The sequence below is a fragment of the Dryobates pubescens genome, chromosome 5 (genome assembly GCF_014839835.1).
Source record: "Dryobates pubescens isolate bDryPub1 chromosome 5, bDryPub1.pri, whole genome shotgun sequence".
NCBI lineage: Eukaryota > Metazoa > Chordata > Aves > Piciformes > Picidae > Dryobates > Dryobates pubescens.
This window is the reverse complement of record NC_071616.1, coordinates 11,611,400-11,629,187: the sequence shown is the minus strand read 5'-3', so window position 1 is coordinate 11,629,187 and position 17,788 is coordinate 11,611,400. Positions and strand designations below refer to the sequence as shown.

Genomic DNA, 17,788 nt, shown 5'->3' with positions numbered 1-17,788 from the left:
CTCCCGCCCTGAAGAGCCTTCAGCCCGACAGCCTGGCTGCACCACCACTGCCCCTAGGCAGACACGGGCAAAGCTGGCCTGCTGGCAAGGGCTTCCTCCAGATATTTAAACTGGAGTGTTTTGATTTCGCCTTGGTCGGAAGTGACTTTAAATTTGCCGTTATGGCAAAGTATACTGCTACTATTTATGTATGCATGTGCATGTAATAAGGTACCTACCCATGGTACATATACCTGTTATCTGTATAACTGTGATGCCTAACACGTTACGGCAATAAATGTATTGTATAAACTCACAATAATATGAGGAATGATAGAAAAACGCCTCCGAGTTGGGTCTCGCCACAGCCCGAAGCGCGGAGGCCGCGCCGCCCCGCCCCGCTGGTCGCGTAGCGCCGGTGGCCCACGCAGTCCCCGCGTCCCTGCTCCGCGCCCCCCAGGAGCTGACGGCTCCCCACGCCGTGCTTTGGCGCCACCTGGTGGCTGGCGGCGGCACGGCGGGCGGGTTTCCCTCGGGGTATGTTTTGTTCGAGGCATTAACACGTTACAGAATCACTATGTTTGGAAAATATCTGCAGGATCATCAAGTCCAACCATTATTTCACTCAACCAAGGCCCCTTGAGCACCACATCTAGACGTCTTTTTAAGCACATCCAGAGATGGCGACTCGTCACCTCCCTGGGCATCCTGTACCACTCTATGATAATCCTTTCAGTGTAGTTTTCTCCTAACGGCTAACCTAAACCTCCCCTGGAGTAACTTAATGCCATTTTCTCTTGTCCTGTCAGTTGTGACTTGTGAGAAGAGGCCAACACCCACCTCTTTACAACCTCCTTTCAGCTTGTTGTAGAGAGTGAGAAGGTGCTGTTCTGCATCCTGGCATGGGTTTCTGAGAACACAAGGAGCTAGTACAGGTCTACACCCGGACTGAGGTAACTAATGCCTGAACTGAACACAGGTAAGGTATGCAATCACTGCCCCAGGAACACCTCCTACTTCCCTGCCCCATCCCATGTGTCTGTCAGGTAAAATAATGCAATGCTTATCATTTTTTTGGGAATAGTTACATATGTGCTCCCTGAGTCAGAATTATATGATAGCATGTGCATCAGTGTCTCAGGGACATGGTTTAGGGCTGACTCAGCACCTCTCCAAGAGAAAACCCGTAACAAATCCATGGCCATTCATACCCTCTTTCCCCTCCAACTCTTCAGAGCTGTACCACTATTATGCTCCCTAGGAACAGCCTTGGGTGTAGCCCACATTTGTGTGATCCAAGGTTTCTGTTTATTTCAGCTGATGAAAAATTCCTGTTAGCTGTAATTAGCAGACAGTCTAAATGGTGCAGATGCACAGTTGTGTTTATGTTTGTCAGAGGGCAATCACAGAGTTTCCCACTGGGAAGTTTGTTTCCCTGGTAAGACAGAATTTGCTTATAGACTCAAATGGAGACTCACTGAGTGTTCAGGCCAGTGGCTGAACACAATGCCAAGGAAGCACAAGAGCTTACCTTGTGTATCATTCCCTTTATAAGCTAACTCAGGTTTCATGGTTTGTGAGGACATTGTTGGATACAATGAAGTATTGTGCAGTGGAACTTTTCTGCTCAAAATGAGGACTCCATAGACCTTTGTATTGTGAAATCTTTCCAAAAATATTACCAGATAAGTCTTTCATGCCTGCAGGCATTTGGAAACCAGTCAAAGGGTGTGAGTGAGTGGTGTTATGTTTTAAGAACATGACAGAGGACTTTATAGGCACAGATATCGTGGCTGAGCCACGCAACTGCCAGAAGACTCTGCACCAAATTGTTCCTGTACACAGCCCATTTTCACATTGTAAAATATACACACAGAACAGTCAAACCTGTTTGGGGTGGGTTTCCTCCATATTAAGGGCAATGAAGCTGATGAAGAGTCTTGAGAATAAGTCCTATGAGGAGCAGCTGAGGGGGCTGGGATTGTTTAGCCTGGAGAAAAGGAAGCCGAGGGAAGACCCATTTTCCTGCATAGGATCAGGTAAAATATCCCTGCCTGTAAGGGGTTATGCTCACATGGGTTTGTGACTGGGTCATGTCTTTCAACCTCCACAGAAGAGACAGCAGGATTGGGAGAGCAGCAACTGTGATACTCCTGCATTCTTCCCAGAAACCATAATCTCAGGGAACTGTCCTGAATTTCCAGTAGCTGTTTACTCCATTATCACAAAATCGATCACAGATGGTGCTTGTGATGCTGGCAGATTGGAAAAAGTAATCTCTTGGCTTCTATCCTGAGCACATTTGATCTGGACTGACTGAGTGGAATCGTGACAGCCTGTCATCTCATCAATGGTACAGAAACACTTTCCTGACTGCAGCTAACGGTTGGGCAAGGATGAACATTTTCCTTTAAATAGCAAACTTCAGCCTTAAATAGTTACACTTTGCCCTTGCTGTTTGGCTCTGTTGCATACCAGAGACTTAGCTCTTAGCAACATGAAATCCCATCCTAATTAGCTTCTGCTTAACAATACCACTTTGTACCACTTTGTACCACTCTCAGAATGCCAAGCTCCTTCTATTCTGGGGCTACAGAGGGGGACATTTCATATCAAGCTCAAATGAAGTTTGAGACTATTTCTGTGAAATGTGATTTATTTATTTTCTAGTGTCAAGTAGTCCTATATGTTAATTCTGAGCCACTCTGTATCAGTAGAAGTCTATTAATCAAACCTAACCCAGTGTAATCACACAAATCTGCTGCAAGAAGTTCTGGAAAATTCAGCAGTTTCACAAGTTCAATGTAAATGGTGCATGCTAGACATAAAGCTTGTGTAACAGTAGTCAGATTGTATAATTTGACACTCAGCTGGGGAGAATAGTGTTTATCATTTACTCGCTGGGGCATCAGTAACCATGTATGAAACAAAACAGCTCTCACACATACAAATAAATCATCCTTTGCATTTGCATCAACAATTTCAAAACCTCCCAAGACTTTCAGTACCAAAAGCAACTCTGTTCAAGACTGTTCTAAAACAAATAAGGTCTTGCCATATCTGACTCTCTATCTCAAACAGTGCAGTTTCATGTGTCATGGTAACATTAGTGTAGTTTCTGATTATAAAATTTCCATCTTCAATTACAGGACTGCTTACTTGATCCATTGTTGGGAACTGTTCAAGACCATATAGACAGACTCAGAAACACAGGACGGAAACTAATGAAAGACCTTAAAACTGACTGAAACCTTAAAAACATTGACATAGTAGTGTGCCCATTTGAACATATATGGCTGCTTTTTTTTCCCTTCAATGCAGGCCTGAAGAATAACTTGGGAGAAAGCATCAAGACCCATGTACCTCCTCAGAATAAAACATAAACAAAATGACACACAGCTCTGCCCACCATAAATGCCAATTACTAAAGATGATCATTCACACATGTGGGTTTGCATTTGGTCCTTCTTTTATGCTACTAGAAATATTTTCCCTACCTTACAGGAAAGTCCCTGGATTCAAGAAAAGTTTCTTATCTGAAGCCATCTGAAGATACAGAAGAGTGACAAGGTCAAACTATTTTTCTTTTCAGCCTTTCAAGAAAGCTTTTTACAATCTGATTCATTTACTAACCTTGAAACTTTGACCTAATTTTGATCCCACAAATATACTCCCCTAGACAACATTAGAGGACACAATCTCAAGCTGCACCAGGGGAGGTTTAGACTGGATGTTAGGAAGAAATTCTTCATAGAGAGAGTGATTGCCCATTGGAATGGGCTGCCTGGGGAGGTGGTGGAGTCACCATCACTGGAAGTTTTAAGAGCAGACTTGATAGGGTGCTTAGTTGCATGGTTTAGTTGATTAGGTGGTATTGGATGATAGGTGGGATGCAATGATCTTGAAGGTCTCTTCCAACCTGGTTTATTCTATCCCATCCCATCCCATCCCATCCCATCCCATCCCATCCCATCCCATCCCATCCCATTCTATTCTATTCTATTCTATTCTATTCTATTCTATTCTATTCTATTCTATTCTATTCTATTCTATTCTATTCTATTCTATTCTATTCTATTCTTTACAATAATGAAGACTGTATGATGACCTTGAATACATCTATTTACTTTGAGTTCTAATAATTTGTGATCATATAGAATTCCATAATTCTCTGTACATTGTGGGTTCCTGCAACCAAAATGTTCTCTTTCTTTAAAAGAAATCTCTAGGTACTTGAAAGTGAACAAAAGAACCCCTTCTTGAAATGGGTTTGGGGCATATTTTAAACAAAAAAAACCCTCCACTATCATATGGTACATTCCAATCACTGTACATAAGTATAAAGCAACCTGAAAAAAACCCAAACCAACCAACCAACCAAAAGCCCAAAAACCACCACAAAAAAAACCCCCAAGCACAAACCCAACCAACTAAACCAACCCAAACAAACAAACAAACAAAAAAAACCCAACCCCAAAAACTTTGCTCAAAATCTTTGCTGAGATAAACCCAAGGCAGCAAGTTTGCATGGATATTGGAGCCACTGTAAATTGGATTGGTCTTGGTCCTGAAATGTAATATCCAGTAAAGCTTCATTTTTCAGATCCCAGTGCCCAAAAAGCCCTGGAGGCAGGGACTGAAATTTGTTGAGGTAATTCCAGCATGTTTTGGTCTTTCAAACTCAATGGCATGCAGGAGGTATGAAGCATATATCAGCACACCTTGTGACCTCCTGCTCTGTGCGGATGACAAACAGCTCTGCAGAGCTATTACATTTGCCTCAGATGATAGAGCTAAAATACTGTGTGCATATCCAGCTTTGTAAGGATGAGCTGGTAGAGGTTGCTTCCAGAGAATATTGTTGGAAATTATTCAGTATCACAGAGAAACCTGTATTAGTTCCTGTCAGAGACAGTCTTGGTTTGTTACTCAGCCTGTACATCTTTTTTAAGGTAATAACCTTTGGATGCCCAGATATTAGCATGGATAAAAGTCACAGAAGAGCTCTTCTGATGCTCTATGAACTTTCTGCAGATGATATTCTTCCCCTCTGTTATCCAGCAGGGGAGAGATCAACACTAACAGTGAAATATAGGGCTTCTGGGTGGATCATTCCCTGGGGATGCCTGTTTCTCCTTGTGCACAACTCGAGGCATATCCAGTTTCCCTAATTTTCATACAACTATCTGCCAGCTTGAGGGAATATGACGGCACCATTTTTTACTCTCTTGGAAAGAAAGGAGTTGGGTGTCACAGTGTCAATATTCATGGATCACAACAAAGGAACAGAAGAACTGCCCAGCAATATCTGCACCTGGAATCACCAGCTGGGGTTACAGGACAGCTGCCAGGAGGCAGGGGCTGTGTGGACATCAATTCATCTACCTGCAGCTTTTCACTAATTGTTTGCCCATCAGTTTTAGACATTTCTAAGGTTACTTCTGTAAATATAGCTCCTCAGGACATCCAGAAGATGTTATTCTGCTATGCCAAAAATACCCCAAAAGATTATTAATACAAGTCTAGTGATGTTGCCCTGCCATAAATTGTTAACTTGACTGAGCTGTCCACCTGGTTATTTTTCCTTATACTGATCATGGGGCAAGGATACTGAGAACATAGGGAATGTAAAAACTAGGGGAGAGAAAGGTAATAGACCTGTTGGAGTGTAAAGGAGAAGTGAGGGACAACATACTCTGACCATGGAATCAGGGCTTGTGAACTGCTAGTTTATCCAAGCTTAGTTTGTGCCAGGTATGCTTGCAGGTAGGCTACAACTAAATATTCACAGAATTTATGAGCACATGAATGTTTTATAGTCAGTGCAATATACTTAGCAACAGTGGTTCATGTCCAGGTTCATGCTAGAGAAACAGCTTATTTAGAGAAGATGTACTATTTCTTTGTCCTTTGTTCTTATTAAGGGGTTGAGAAGAACATCAATTGACGGATAAATCTATACTTCTGAGACTGCCTACTAAAGAACCCTTAATTGCTTGTATTAGTATAGATGTCCCTTAAGAAAAAAAAGCCTACTCAAAATGTAGCAGACTCCAAAAGGATTTTATAAGCTGATATCATCTTTGGCTGTGTTAAACTATGACTGAATATTTCTCCCTCATACCATGCCCAATGTTACAACAAAATTTAAAATGGCTTTAAATCAAAAAAACAACTATGGTGTTTTTTTCTGAAGAAGCAAGAGCCAATAGGGGCACTTTTGCTGTCAAGTCCCCCTCTATTAACTTGAAGTTTTCCTTTGGAAGGATATAAAAGAGGAATTTAGTTCTTGTTTGCAAGGACAACTGTGAAAAAATCTTCCAAAAGCATCTGATGGCCTAAATGTGACAGAGGTCAAATGATGAAAAAAGTGAGATTTACTTATGCATCAGGACCTAATTTGGGCTTCTTTCTCACTATCATTTGGCCACTTTAGGAGCTGTCTCATGTAGTTAGTCAGGGTGTTATGAAATGGAAAGTACCTAGTTTGATCATCAGTTTGGGATTATTTTGCCTGACTGCAGCTACCCAGAAGTCAAGAAAAGGGCCTGAATGACTCATCTGCCTCCATCTACCATCAATGGGGATAAAAGATCTTTCTCCTTAGGATGAAGTGCATCATCACCCAGAAGCATTCACCTCTCACAACTGAGTAAATAGGGAATTACAGTAGATAGAAAGCAAAGGTTCACAATATTCTTGAAGGCAGAGTCCAGCTAGTACTGGTATGTACATATAAGTATATCACATTAAGAAACTGGAACAACCCTTCATGTTTGCAGCACTGTTAAAAGCTGGATCCACAGATGAAGAGTCATGACTAGTGGGGCAGATGACTTTCACAGCTGGGGAGCTGAAAGGTGCATCATGACTTTTGCTCAAATTCCATTTCACTTGGTCAATTTTTGTGCTTGTTCTATAAATTGTGATTCTGAAGTTCACTAGGCTAGATACTGTTTAGCTGACATTTGTAGTCAGTGTAAAATGTCTGATAAGTACAGATTACAATATGACAGAAACTCTCTTTTCTTTTGGACGTGTCATGAACTAAACATTCTTCAGCATAATGTACTTACTTAATCTCATTAAACTCTTCATAAAAAGTCTCCTTAATAACTTTCCAAAATGAAAACTTACTCAATGAATACTATCATGGCCATCATGCCTAGCACTGGGGAGCTTTGCTGTGTAAGACACAGATGAATAGTTGACGAAGCAGTTATTTATTTAGCATATCTGTAGAGACAGTCTTTTTTATCTGATTCTTATTAGTCATCAAAAAGATATGGGACTATTTGGCTCTTACACAGTGACAAGATCCAAAAGGAAAGGAAAGGAAGAAAAGGAAAATGTTACTTTTTACATAGTGCAGTAATCTCCTTGTGTACCTTCGTCACACGCATGTGATGTGTTCTTTGTCACATGCATGCTACATGGCAGGTGAAATAAATGTCAAGATTAGGTGGCTGCTCATCAAGGCTTTTGGGTATCATCTTCAGTTCTGTGTGATGAACTGCAGATAAGGTTCCCTGTACCTGAGGCCATTTGCTTGAATGGGAAAAACATTCATATGTAATGCATTCTGAAAGCGACATAACGAAAACAGTGAGTTATCAGCAAAGATATTAAATGAACAATGCAAAAGGAACTTATTTCTAGTGGAGCTGCCATGTAATTCAGCCTTGTGGACAAACTGAACCCAAGACCAAGAAAATCCAAAGAAAGGAGGAATTGTTCAACTGTTGATGTAGTGGAGGTAGTAGCACAAATACAGAGCTATTCATTGCTATGAAGATAATGAATGTAACCAGCATTCTGAAACCTGCTGCAGTGATTTGTACTGTAAAACCTCATCTCAGTTTGCACCACAAAGTGAGTACGAAAGGAAGAAGAAGGAAGAAGAGAAGGAAGATATGCTCTCTCTTAGGACAGCCATTGAGTATTTTGGAATTATTACTAGTCCAGATCCATGGGTGCTTTAATGTATAATAGCTCAATATGCTAAATAATAACAATCTGTTATTGGAGAAGAAAAGTCTCTCGGGGACTACTAAACCAGATCAGAGAACAGGACAAAACACACTAAAGGTGAGGAAGAGAAGCTCAGATACAAAAATATGGAAGACAACCAGAAACCATTGAAAAGAAAGTCTCCATTTCATAAGCATACTAGAGAATGTTTCAAATGCCTGGGGTCAATGTATGAAGTGGGGTCAATGTATGAAGTGAAGGCATGGTTAGAAGATAAAAAGCTTGCACAGCAAATAATACAAATATTACACAGCAAATACAATGGGAAATAAATAGCAATCAATATAAATCAGAGGTTATATAATGTAAAAATAGACAACTGAGGAAAATCATTGGCTGGCAGACCTTGAGACAATAAAATGAGTTAAGAGTATATTAAGAAAAACATAAGTCTTAACAGGGGTACATGATGCTGCTTGATGCAAGATGAGGAAATGATAATGCTGCAGAAAAGACAATTATTCAGTAAGTATTTCTGTTCTGCATTTGGAAAGAAGATGATGCATTTATATCACATGGGCTCATGAAAAATTTTCCACTCCATTAGCGATCAGGAGGAATGTGAAGCATGGACTGGGGGTAAATATTTTAAAATCAGCAAGTCTGGATGGCTTATATGGGAATACTAATAGAGCTCAATTCACTGATGTCTAGCCTGCTGATACTGGTATTTCATAAATTCTGTAACAGTGAGGAAATATCAGAATACTAGAATCATAGAATCACTAAGCTTGGAAAAGATCTCAAAGATTATCATGTCCAACCTGTCACCCAAGACATCATGACTACTAAACCATGGCACCAAGTGCCACATCCAGTCCCCTCTTGAACACCTCCAGGGATGGTGACTCCACCACCTCCCTGGGCAGCACATTCCAATGGCTAACAATACTCTCTGTGAAGAACTTTCTCCCTCACCTCCAGCCTAAACTTCCCCTGGTGCAGCTTGAGACTGTGTCCTCTTGTTCTGGTGCTGATTGCCTGGGAGAAGAGACCAACCCCCTCCTGGCTACAACCTCCCTTCAGGTAGTTGTAGAGAGCAATAAGGTCTCCCCTGAGCCTCCTCTTCTCCAGGCTGAACAGTCCCAGCTCCCTCAGCCTCTCCTCATAGGGCTTGTGCTCAAGGCCTCTCCCCAGCCTCATTGCCCTTCTCTGGACACGTTCAAGTGTCTCAAATGTCCTTCTTAAATTGAGGGCCCCAGAACTGGACACAGGACTCAAGGAAGAGCATCTGTTCTATGTCGATATTAAAAAATGGTAAAGTCAATAATCCCAATAGATGTGTATCAGCAAAGCTAACAGCAGTTCAAGGGAAAAAAAAATCATTAACTGATTGAGAATCTTCTGACAAAGAATAAGAAAACCTAGAGATGTGTTTTCTGGAATCAAAACAATCTTGATAAAAAAATAGTATCAAGAAAATTTGAGCATCCCTGTCATGAGTAGGAAGATGACTAGAGATGATCTTAAAAGTACTTTCTAGCCTACCTTCTGTGGTTCCATGAGGACATAACATAGTTAGCAACAGAGAGCCCTCACTGGATAGGAGTGACTATATGTATGGGATGTGAATTCTGCTTGACTTTATTTCTTAAAACTGTTTTCTCACTGAATGCTTCTGTGTATAGTATTCAGATCAAGGGCAGTGCTGGACCTTTGTGCCTGTATGACTCCCAGTCACTGAGAGAAATATAGGACACAGGATAATTGAAGCACAGGGAATACAGTCCTACAATCACAGAATGGGATGGGATGGAAGGGACCTCTGGGGATCATCTAGTCCAACCCCTCTGCTACAGCAGGTTCACCTAGAGTAAACCTAGAGGTGCACAGGATCATGTCCAGGTAGGTTTTGAGTATCTTAAGAGAAGGAGACTCTACAACCTTTCTGGGCAATCTGTTCCAAGGCTCTGTCACCCTCAAAATAAATTTCCTCATGTTCAGATGGAAGTTCCTGTGTTCCAGTGTGTTCCCATTGCTCTGGTCGTATCACTAGACACCACTTAAAAGTGTCTGGCTTCATCCTCTTGACACCTGCCCTTTAGATATTAATAAGCATCAACGAGATCCTCTCTCAGTCTTCTCAAAGATCAGCAGCCCCAGGTCTCTCAGCCCTTCCTAATAAGAGAGATGCTCCAGTCCCCTCATCATCTTTGTGGCCCTCCACTGGACTCTTTCTAGTAGTACCCTGTCTCTCTTGAACTGAAGAACCCAGAACTGGACCCCAATACTGGCCTTGCCAGGGCAGAGTAGAAGACCTGCTGGTCACACTGTTCTTAATGCACCCCAGTATACCATTGGCCTTCTTGGCCACAAAAGAACATTGCCGGCTCATGGTTAACTTCTTACTCACCAGGACTCCCAGGTCCTTCTCTGCAAAACCCCTTTCTAGCAGGTCAGCCCCTACCTGCAGTTGTGCATGGGGTTATTCCTTCCTAATTTGCCCCTCTTGAAATTCATCTGAGTCCTTTCCACCCAACTCTTCATCCTGTCTAGATCTCAGTGAATGCTAGCACAGCCTTCTGGTGTGTCAGACACTCCTTACAATTTTGTATCATCACTAAGTTTGCTGAGGGTATATTCTGTCCCTTCATTCAGGCCATGGATGGATGTGTTCAACCAGACTGGACCCTGTACTGACCCCTGGGGAACACTGTCAGCTACAGGCCTCCAGCTAGACTCAGTTGCTGATCATAACCCACTGAGCTCTGACATTCAACTAGACCATCCAAGTTTATCTGGATATAAACCAGAACAGACTAAGGCCATATCACCTGCACTTTGTAAAAGTCATGGAAGTAGTAATGTAATGAATTAGAGATTCAGTGCTATTCAGCATTTTCCTCATTATCCTAGAAGGAAGTATAAACTCACTGCTGGCAAAATATGCAGGCATTAGGAAGCTGGTAGAATGGCCATGATGAAGGGAAAGCATTTATATAGAGGAGGCTGGATCACCCTAGAAGATCAGATACATTCAAGTAAAAAGTCTTTTACTACAGCCAAATGCAAAGTTATGCATGTGGAAACCAGATAGGAGATTAGGAGATGTGTAATCAGGAACTCTACCCTGGAAAACAGTAGTCTGAAAAGGATCAGGGTCATCAGAGTATGGAGTAGTTTCACTCCAGTGAGATAGTGTGGCAAAAAGGTTGAATTCAATCCTTCAATGCATAAACATGGGAATAGTGAGTAGAAATACCAGGCTGCTTTTCCTCCCTTTGTGGTACTCATGAAAATAATCATACACAGGGTATTTATTTGCAAAGGTTGTTGAAAAGCTGGGCAAGGTGCAAAAGAAGCTTCAAGATCTATAGTAAATGCCTTATTATAGAAGACTTGCAGCACTCAACCTGTCTGACTTTCTGAAAAGGAGATGATTTATGCCATGATTAATGTCTTGGTACTGTTGCAGGCAGAAAACAGCAGCAGGAAAGGGCCCTGAGCAGACCAAGCATGCTGAGGACTGAGTGCAGGAATTACAGAGTGGAGAATGAGACACAGAAAATGATTAACCACTAGAACAAGTTAATGTGGCAAATTCTTCATCTCCTTATGTCTTCATTTAACACTTGATGTCTTTTTCATCAGACTACAGTCAACTACAAATTGTCAAACATGAGTTACAGTATTTAATACTGGAATACAGCTACAAAAATTGATGGGCTGTGATATCTAAGAGGTCATTCTAGGTGATGGTGATCTCTGAGATCCATTATTATTATTATTATTATTATTATTAGTAGTAGTAGTAGTAGTAGTAGTAGTAGTAGTAGTAGTAGTAGCTAAATAGTCAAAAGAGACTAGAGGACTGTAAAAGCTCACAATTGATTTTATCTATAGATATCACAGTAGATGGCCACTTTACCAGTTGAACTGGCATAATACATGAGAAATATGAGTTGCTGAGTGACTTCCTTTCCCCTTCTTTTTCCCTCTGCCTTTGGCTGTGACGTACACTTACAGTAAGTAAGTAACCTGGCCTCATGCACCCATTGTATTAACAAAAGCAGCTGAAGTAGTTTTGGAAGACATGAATGGGAGTGGAGATGCTAAAGATAGGTTCTTACCCAGTAAAGCAAAAAAACCCTTCCACATCACTGCCATTGGAGGTTTAACATTATTTTGATGCTTGAGCCTCCTTTGCCAAAGTGATGTTTGATGTTTGGATCACCAAAACAAAGAGGCGTGAACTGCTGCAGATCTGATCTTGAGAAGCCTTGTAGTAGCAATCAGCATATCCAGGTGCCTAAATGCTTTTAAGAATTGGGCCCGTGAGAACTTTCACTCTATATAATCTCAAAGCACTTTGGAGGCCTGCCAGGCTCTAGGGCAAAGCATGGGTACTGCTGATAGTACCCAGCCTTTCAACAGAACAGTTTAAATACGAAACTGGAGAATCTCATCACTAATGCAACTTCAGGGGAAATTCAGGGAATGGAGAATAGAGAAGTTCAGGGTAGATAACTTCTATTTACAGCAGACAGATTATCTGACAGATTTAGCCACACCTCTTGCTGCTTCAGCACTGTTTGTGAACAGCTTTTGTTCATCTCGTGGTTTTGTTCAATAAGCTCTTGGCCTATGGAATGTTCTCAAGCAGCTCATTGTGAATATTTGATACAGGGATGTAGAGAGCCAAGCTGTGACTTTTTAGCTCTGAATCACTTTTATGCAGTGCTTTGACTCATCCACTTTCTACATAAATTCAAATCTCTGAGGAACACATTTCAATTTCTTTCATACTATTTAATCCCATGTAACCTTCTTCAGTCCTTTTTCTTTTTCTTTCTATATTGCAACCCTTGTCTTTTCTATCATTTCCCTTCATCCATTCCCCTTTTCCCCCTGGTTTATTATCACTACTTGACTAATGTTTGAGAATTGTACTGTTAGTGACTCGAAGCAGACACTTGTCATTTCAGTGCTGTGCAGAGCACTTGACATACATTTTGTGTTGTGCAAATAAAAACCACAGCTTCACAAATGCTTAGTCTTTCAATTACATTTGGCAGTATAATATGTACCAGAAACGGTATATGAAATAGAATTATTTATTATGACTATTGCATCTCTGGTGCTGCCATTCAAAAGCATTTTAGGTAAATCATGTACCTTCTCACTTCTCTGTCTCAGTTTCTTAGCTAGCTCAGTTACAAGATGTGTCAGTGAAGTGCTAGCCTTGGTTCCTTTGACATTCTAGAAACCCTTCACCTCTTTGCTAATCCTGTTTTCTACTGGTGTGTTTCAAAGCCTCCTAGGAAAAGGACATGTGTTCCCTCTTTTACAGCCAGGAAAACAGAAGAACAGAGAGTTGAATGTGAGGGCCTCTAAACCCTCTAGGATCTGTAATTTCCACACAGAGTCATAGAATTGTTTTGGTTGGAGAAGACTTTTAAGATCATTGAGTCCAACAGTTAACTAACTCTACTATGTCTGGTCCTAAACTATGTCCCTTAGCACAACATCTCTGCATCTCTGAAACACCTCCAGGAAGGAGGATTCAACCACCTCCCTGGGCAGCCTGTTCCAGTGTTTGATAACACTTTCAGTGAAGAAGTTCCTTCTAATATCTAATCCAACCCTCCTCTGGTGCAACTTGAGGCCATTTTCTCTTGTCCTATCATTTATTACTAGGAAGAAGAGACTGACACTCGCCTTGCTACAAGTTCTACAACCTCTAGTTGTAGAGAGCAACAAGGTCTCCCCTCAGCCTCCTGTAATACTATTTGCCTTCTTGGCCACAAAAGCACATTGCTGGCTCATGGTTAACTTGTTATCTACCAGAACTCCCAGATCTTTCTTTATATGCAGGATCCTACACTTGCCTTTCTTGAACATCAGATTCCTCTCTGCCCAACTCTTTAACCTGTCCAGAGCTCAATGAATGGCAGCACAGCCTTCTGGTGTGTCAGCCACTCCTGGTTTCCCATGATCAGTCCAAGTGAACAGGTAAGACTAATGGAGGTTCCCAGTTTTCCAGGTGCTCTGTTTTCTAGACTGGGGGTGGATTTACAGAACAGATGAGCATCCACAACTGGTATATAAATATAAAGAGCCATTCTCTGGAGAAAAATGAGATGCTATAAATCTGAAATGTATGATTTAAGTGTAAGATGTCTGAGCTTCAAACCCCAGTCTGCAAAGTGAGGTCTTACCTCACTGGGAATGACTATGTTAACATCATTTGTGATGCACTCAGGTACCATTGTAATGACCACATTAAAGAGTTTCTGAAGAAAGAAATCACTATTTTTTTCAGGGTACCAATTGCACCACAACTAAAACACAGATTATGGTGAGGGACTAAGTTCTGCCAGACACAGAGTGGATGAGTAAGGAACCAGCTTGGGTATTGCTGCACTGCATTTTATAGTGTGCCCAGCTACAAGAATATAGTAGCAAGCAAATATGATTATGTTGCCTTCCAAAATGTTTCCATTCAGGTGCAATGTGGCACTGAAATAAATCCTTCCAGAGTCAGATGGGAAGGTGCAGAGACATCTGACATGGATTTGGGCGCGCGTAGAGAGGAACTAGATCAGGTGTTATACATTATCTGCATTATTGCAGATAAAGGCAACTCAGGCACGATAGGATTATGAGATCATTAACAGGATCACCTGCATCTCCTTTGCCTGTTTACAAGCAGCTGCAGAGGGGCTTAGAGCATACTTAGGTTGCTGCAAACTCTTTTCACCTTGGAGCCAGCTGCCTGTGTACATACCTGGATGCTCTGCACAGGAGGGTGCTTCCTCCTGGCACTACGCCTGAGCTCAAGCCTCCTGATGAATGCCTGATAAAAGGGCAGTTCTAGAAATCCTCTTCTTCATCCCTGAGGTTCATCCTGCTTTTATCTTCACTGTATTATAATCTCAACTCCATTTCTTTCTATCCTCTTCCATTACTAGCTCAGGCTGAAAGAAACAAGGCTAGACAGAAAAAAATAACAGCTTTTCTGGACCAACTAATGCAGCTGGGGAGAGATGAATAAGTTCTCAGGTGTACAGCACCACTACCAGCTGCTTGCTGACATTTTTCCCTCCTGCCTGTCCTCTCAGCACAGTACAGTGTTTACCTTCATTCCCTTCACCCTTGCCTGCCTCCTTCTTCCTCACTTCTCAGTCTGGGAGCCCTCTTCTTTCTCACTTCCTCCTTCCTCTCTCTGCTTGCTGTAACTACACAAGAGAATACAAATTATGTATTCCTTACATGTGAGACTCATTTTTTTCTGGCCCATGTCTGGCTGTTGATTTCTCCTTCTCGTAGGTGGGTATCTCTTAGTTTTCTTCTTCCTTTCTCTTTGACCTTTCCTCTTCTCCTTGTAAGGCATTCTCTCCTCTCAAGCTGTGAAATGTTCATGCTGTCTCATACTGTGAAATGATCTCTCTCACACTCTCTCAACTATGACTCTAGCACGGTCCTCAGTGCTTTCTAAAGGATGCTGTTTCACAGTAAATCAGGCTGCTGTCCTCTGCAGCTGCCTAATCGTATGTAGTATTTTAGAGGTGCTTCTTAGAACATCAAAGAGGCCATATCTATCTTAATATTTTTCATCTCAGCTCTGTTGAAGTACATATAAAATATTTCATGTTTTTCTCACCCAGCTTGAGGTCACCAGCCCAGGCAGCACTGTCCTAGCTTGCACAGATTGGTTGCTGAGATAGAACTGGCTGAGCATTATTCTCTATTTCCCCTTTAAAATGCTCCATCTTTCTGATACTCTCACAGTGAGGTTGTGCAGTCAGGTGACTCACTGACAGGCAGGTTTGCTGCATTGTGGCATCCTCAGAGCAGCAACAGTGGTTTGTACACAGAGCCCTCCCCAGGCAAAGACTGAGAGGGACTATGCAAAGCCATGGCATTTTTTGAGTGTGCAGCCTCTGCTGGTCCTGCAGCTTCAGGGCTGAAGAAGCTGTCTCTTGAGAGATGCCTGCCTTTGAGAGAGTCATTGCAGCCAGACATCTTGAGAATCCTTCGATTATAATTGCCTCAGGGCTTGCACAGACCCAATGTTACCTCATCACTGGGACCATTTATTATTGATAGCAGGAATGCTGAGTCATTAAACAGAGGTCACAAAAACATCATTATTCTGCTAAAAACGTTAGCTCATCATTTGTGGTACTACAGAAAGCAGGAGAGATCAGGAAACCAGGTGTCTGTGAGAAAGAAAATGTGACCTGCATCAGTGGCCTGGGAAGACCAAAGAGCCCAGAGTCAGTTGGGCTAATGAAGAAAGGTGGGGTGTTGCTTAAACACTGGTCTTTGGGCTTAGGATCAATTGCCATATGTGAGTCTGAGTCATTTGAGTTTACCATTTGACCCCACAAAACTTTGATTTCTCCTGCTGTGAAGGAACAAACCTAAAAATCTCCCTCACTTCTGTCAGCAAACTGTAAGGCACTTCAGAAGCATTAGCTAGCTAATCCTCACTGCAGAGACCGGCTGCTACTTCCATGTTTCAGAGGGAAGGCAGCAGCAGTACAGAGGGGTCATTTGTTTGCTCATGAACTCTGCTTCAGGGTTGCAATCTCCCAATTATGAATCGCAGCAAAAGGTGGCTGGTTTTTTATCTCTCTTTTTTTTTTCCCCTTTCCCCCAGTGTTCTTATGCTGATAGAGGCTTACCGTAGAAACAACTTTAAATTCATTTTACTACCTATACTTTAAATTTATATTCTTACTGCTCTTCCCCAGGCAATTTTCTCAATCTGAAGAGTTCTTTCAGGGTGGAAAAACACTTCTGCAGGAAATTACGTTTCACTATTTTAAGAGTGGTGCTGCAGACAAATATTTCCTTTGATAGTGGTGTTTGATTTCCTGCACTGCAGGGACGTCCTGGCAGCGTCCAAATTCAACAGCAGGCACAAGGGGGTTATGTCCCTTAGATGCCGGGGTGCATGTATTTGTTTTCGTTATGGATTTCTTCAGAAGAGCAAATGTAAAGAATCGTGGGACTCGCCAGCCAAGAAGCATTGCCACATGGTGATCCCAGGCAGTGCAGGCACTCCAAGTTTTGGAGTAGCTTTTTGAGTGGAGCGTTCCCACTGTGCACCTGAGCACACACCGATCCACACCGACATGGCCCGGCTGTCTAGAGGCGGCATGTCTGCCACCATGAGCTTCCCCCTCACTGGGTTTAGGCTTTCTCACCCGCGCTGGTCCCGGCAGGCCTCGGGGGGAAAAGCAGGGGGACGGGCTCTCCCGGCTGCGGACGGAGCAAACCGGCTGCACCTCCGCGGGAGGGCGTGAAGCCGGCGCCCCCCGGTGAAGCTAGTGGGGGCTGAGCGCCGCTGCCCCATTGTTGGGGAGGCAGTGCGGGACAGTAGGGAAAGAGTTAAGGGAAGGTGGCGGGGCAGGCCGGCTGTCGGAAGCGAGCATGTGCAGATTGCAACCGCATCCATACTACGGGCGAGTGTCACTGGCACACTTCACCTCCCGCAGCCGCCGGCCGCAGGGCACCCATGGACACCGGTGAGGCGATGAGCCGCGACGCGGCCGAGAGGGCAGAGAGGGGGCTGGCAGGGAAAGCCGCGGCACGGGCACCTGCCCTCGGCCTGCTGCCGCCGCACCCACGGCCGCCTCGCCGGTAGGTGCACGGCGCCCGCGGCGGCTTCTTAGCCGAGCGGCGGCGGCAGATGCGCTGCCCGGGGCGGAAAGGCGGGGGCGGTCTCCCGGCGCCGTGGGTTTTCTCATTCGGGCGGCTGGAGGGCCGTGCCGGCGCTTGGCCGCGGCAGCGCTTCCCGCCGCGCGGGGAAGCCGGGCGGACAGCGGCC

At 43.1% G+C, this 17,788-nt stretch overlaps 1 protein-coding gene across 3 annotated transcripts in view; it reads left to right on the top strand.

Annotated features, from left to right (window-relative positions):
* The first annotated feature begins 17,300 nt into the window (after window positions 1-17,300).
* The window catches only part of TMEM229B (transmembrane protein 229B), a 31,060-nt gene continuing 30,572 nt past the window's right edge, over window positions 17,301-17,788 (top strand). The window contains exon 1 of one of the 3 annotated variants that reach the window (XM_054161609.1): window positions 17,301-17,486. The gene's annotated coding sequence lies outside the window, so the exon portion shown is untranslated. The other 2 variants (XM_054161603.1, XM_054161607.1) reach the window with 2 other exon arrangements.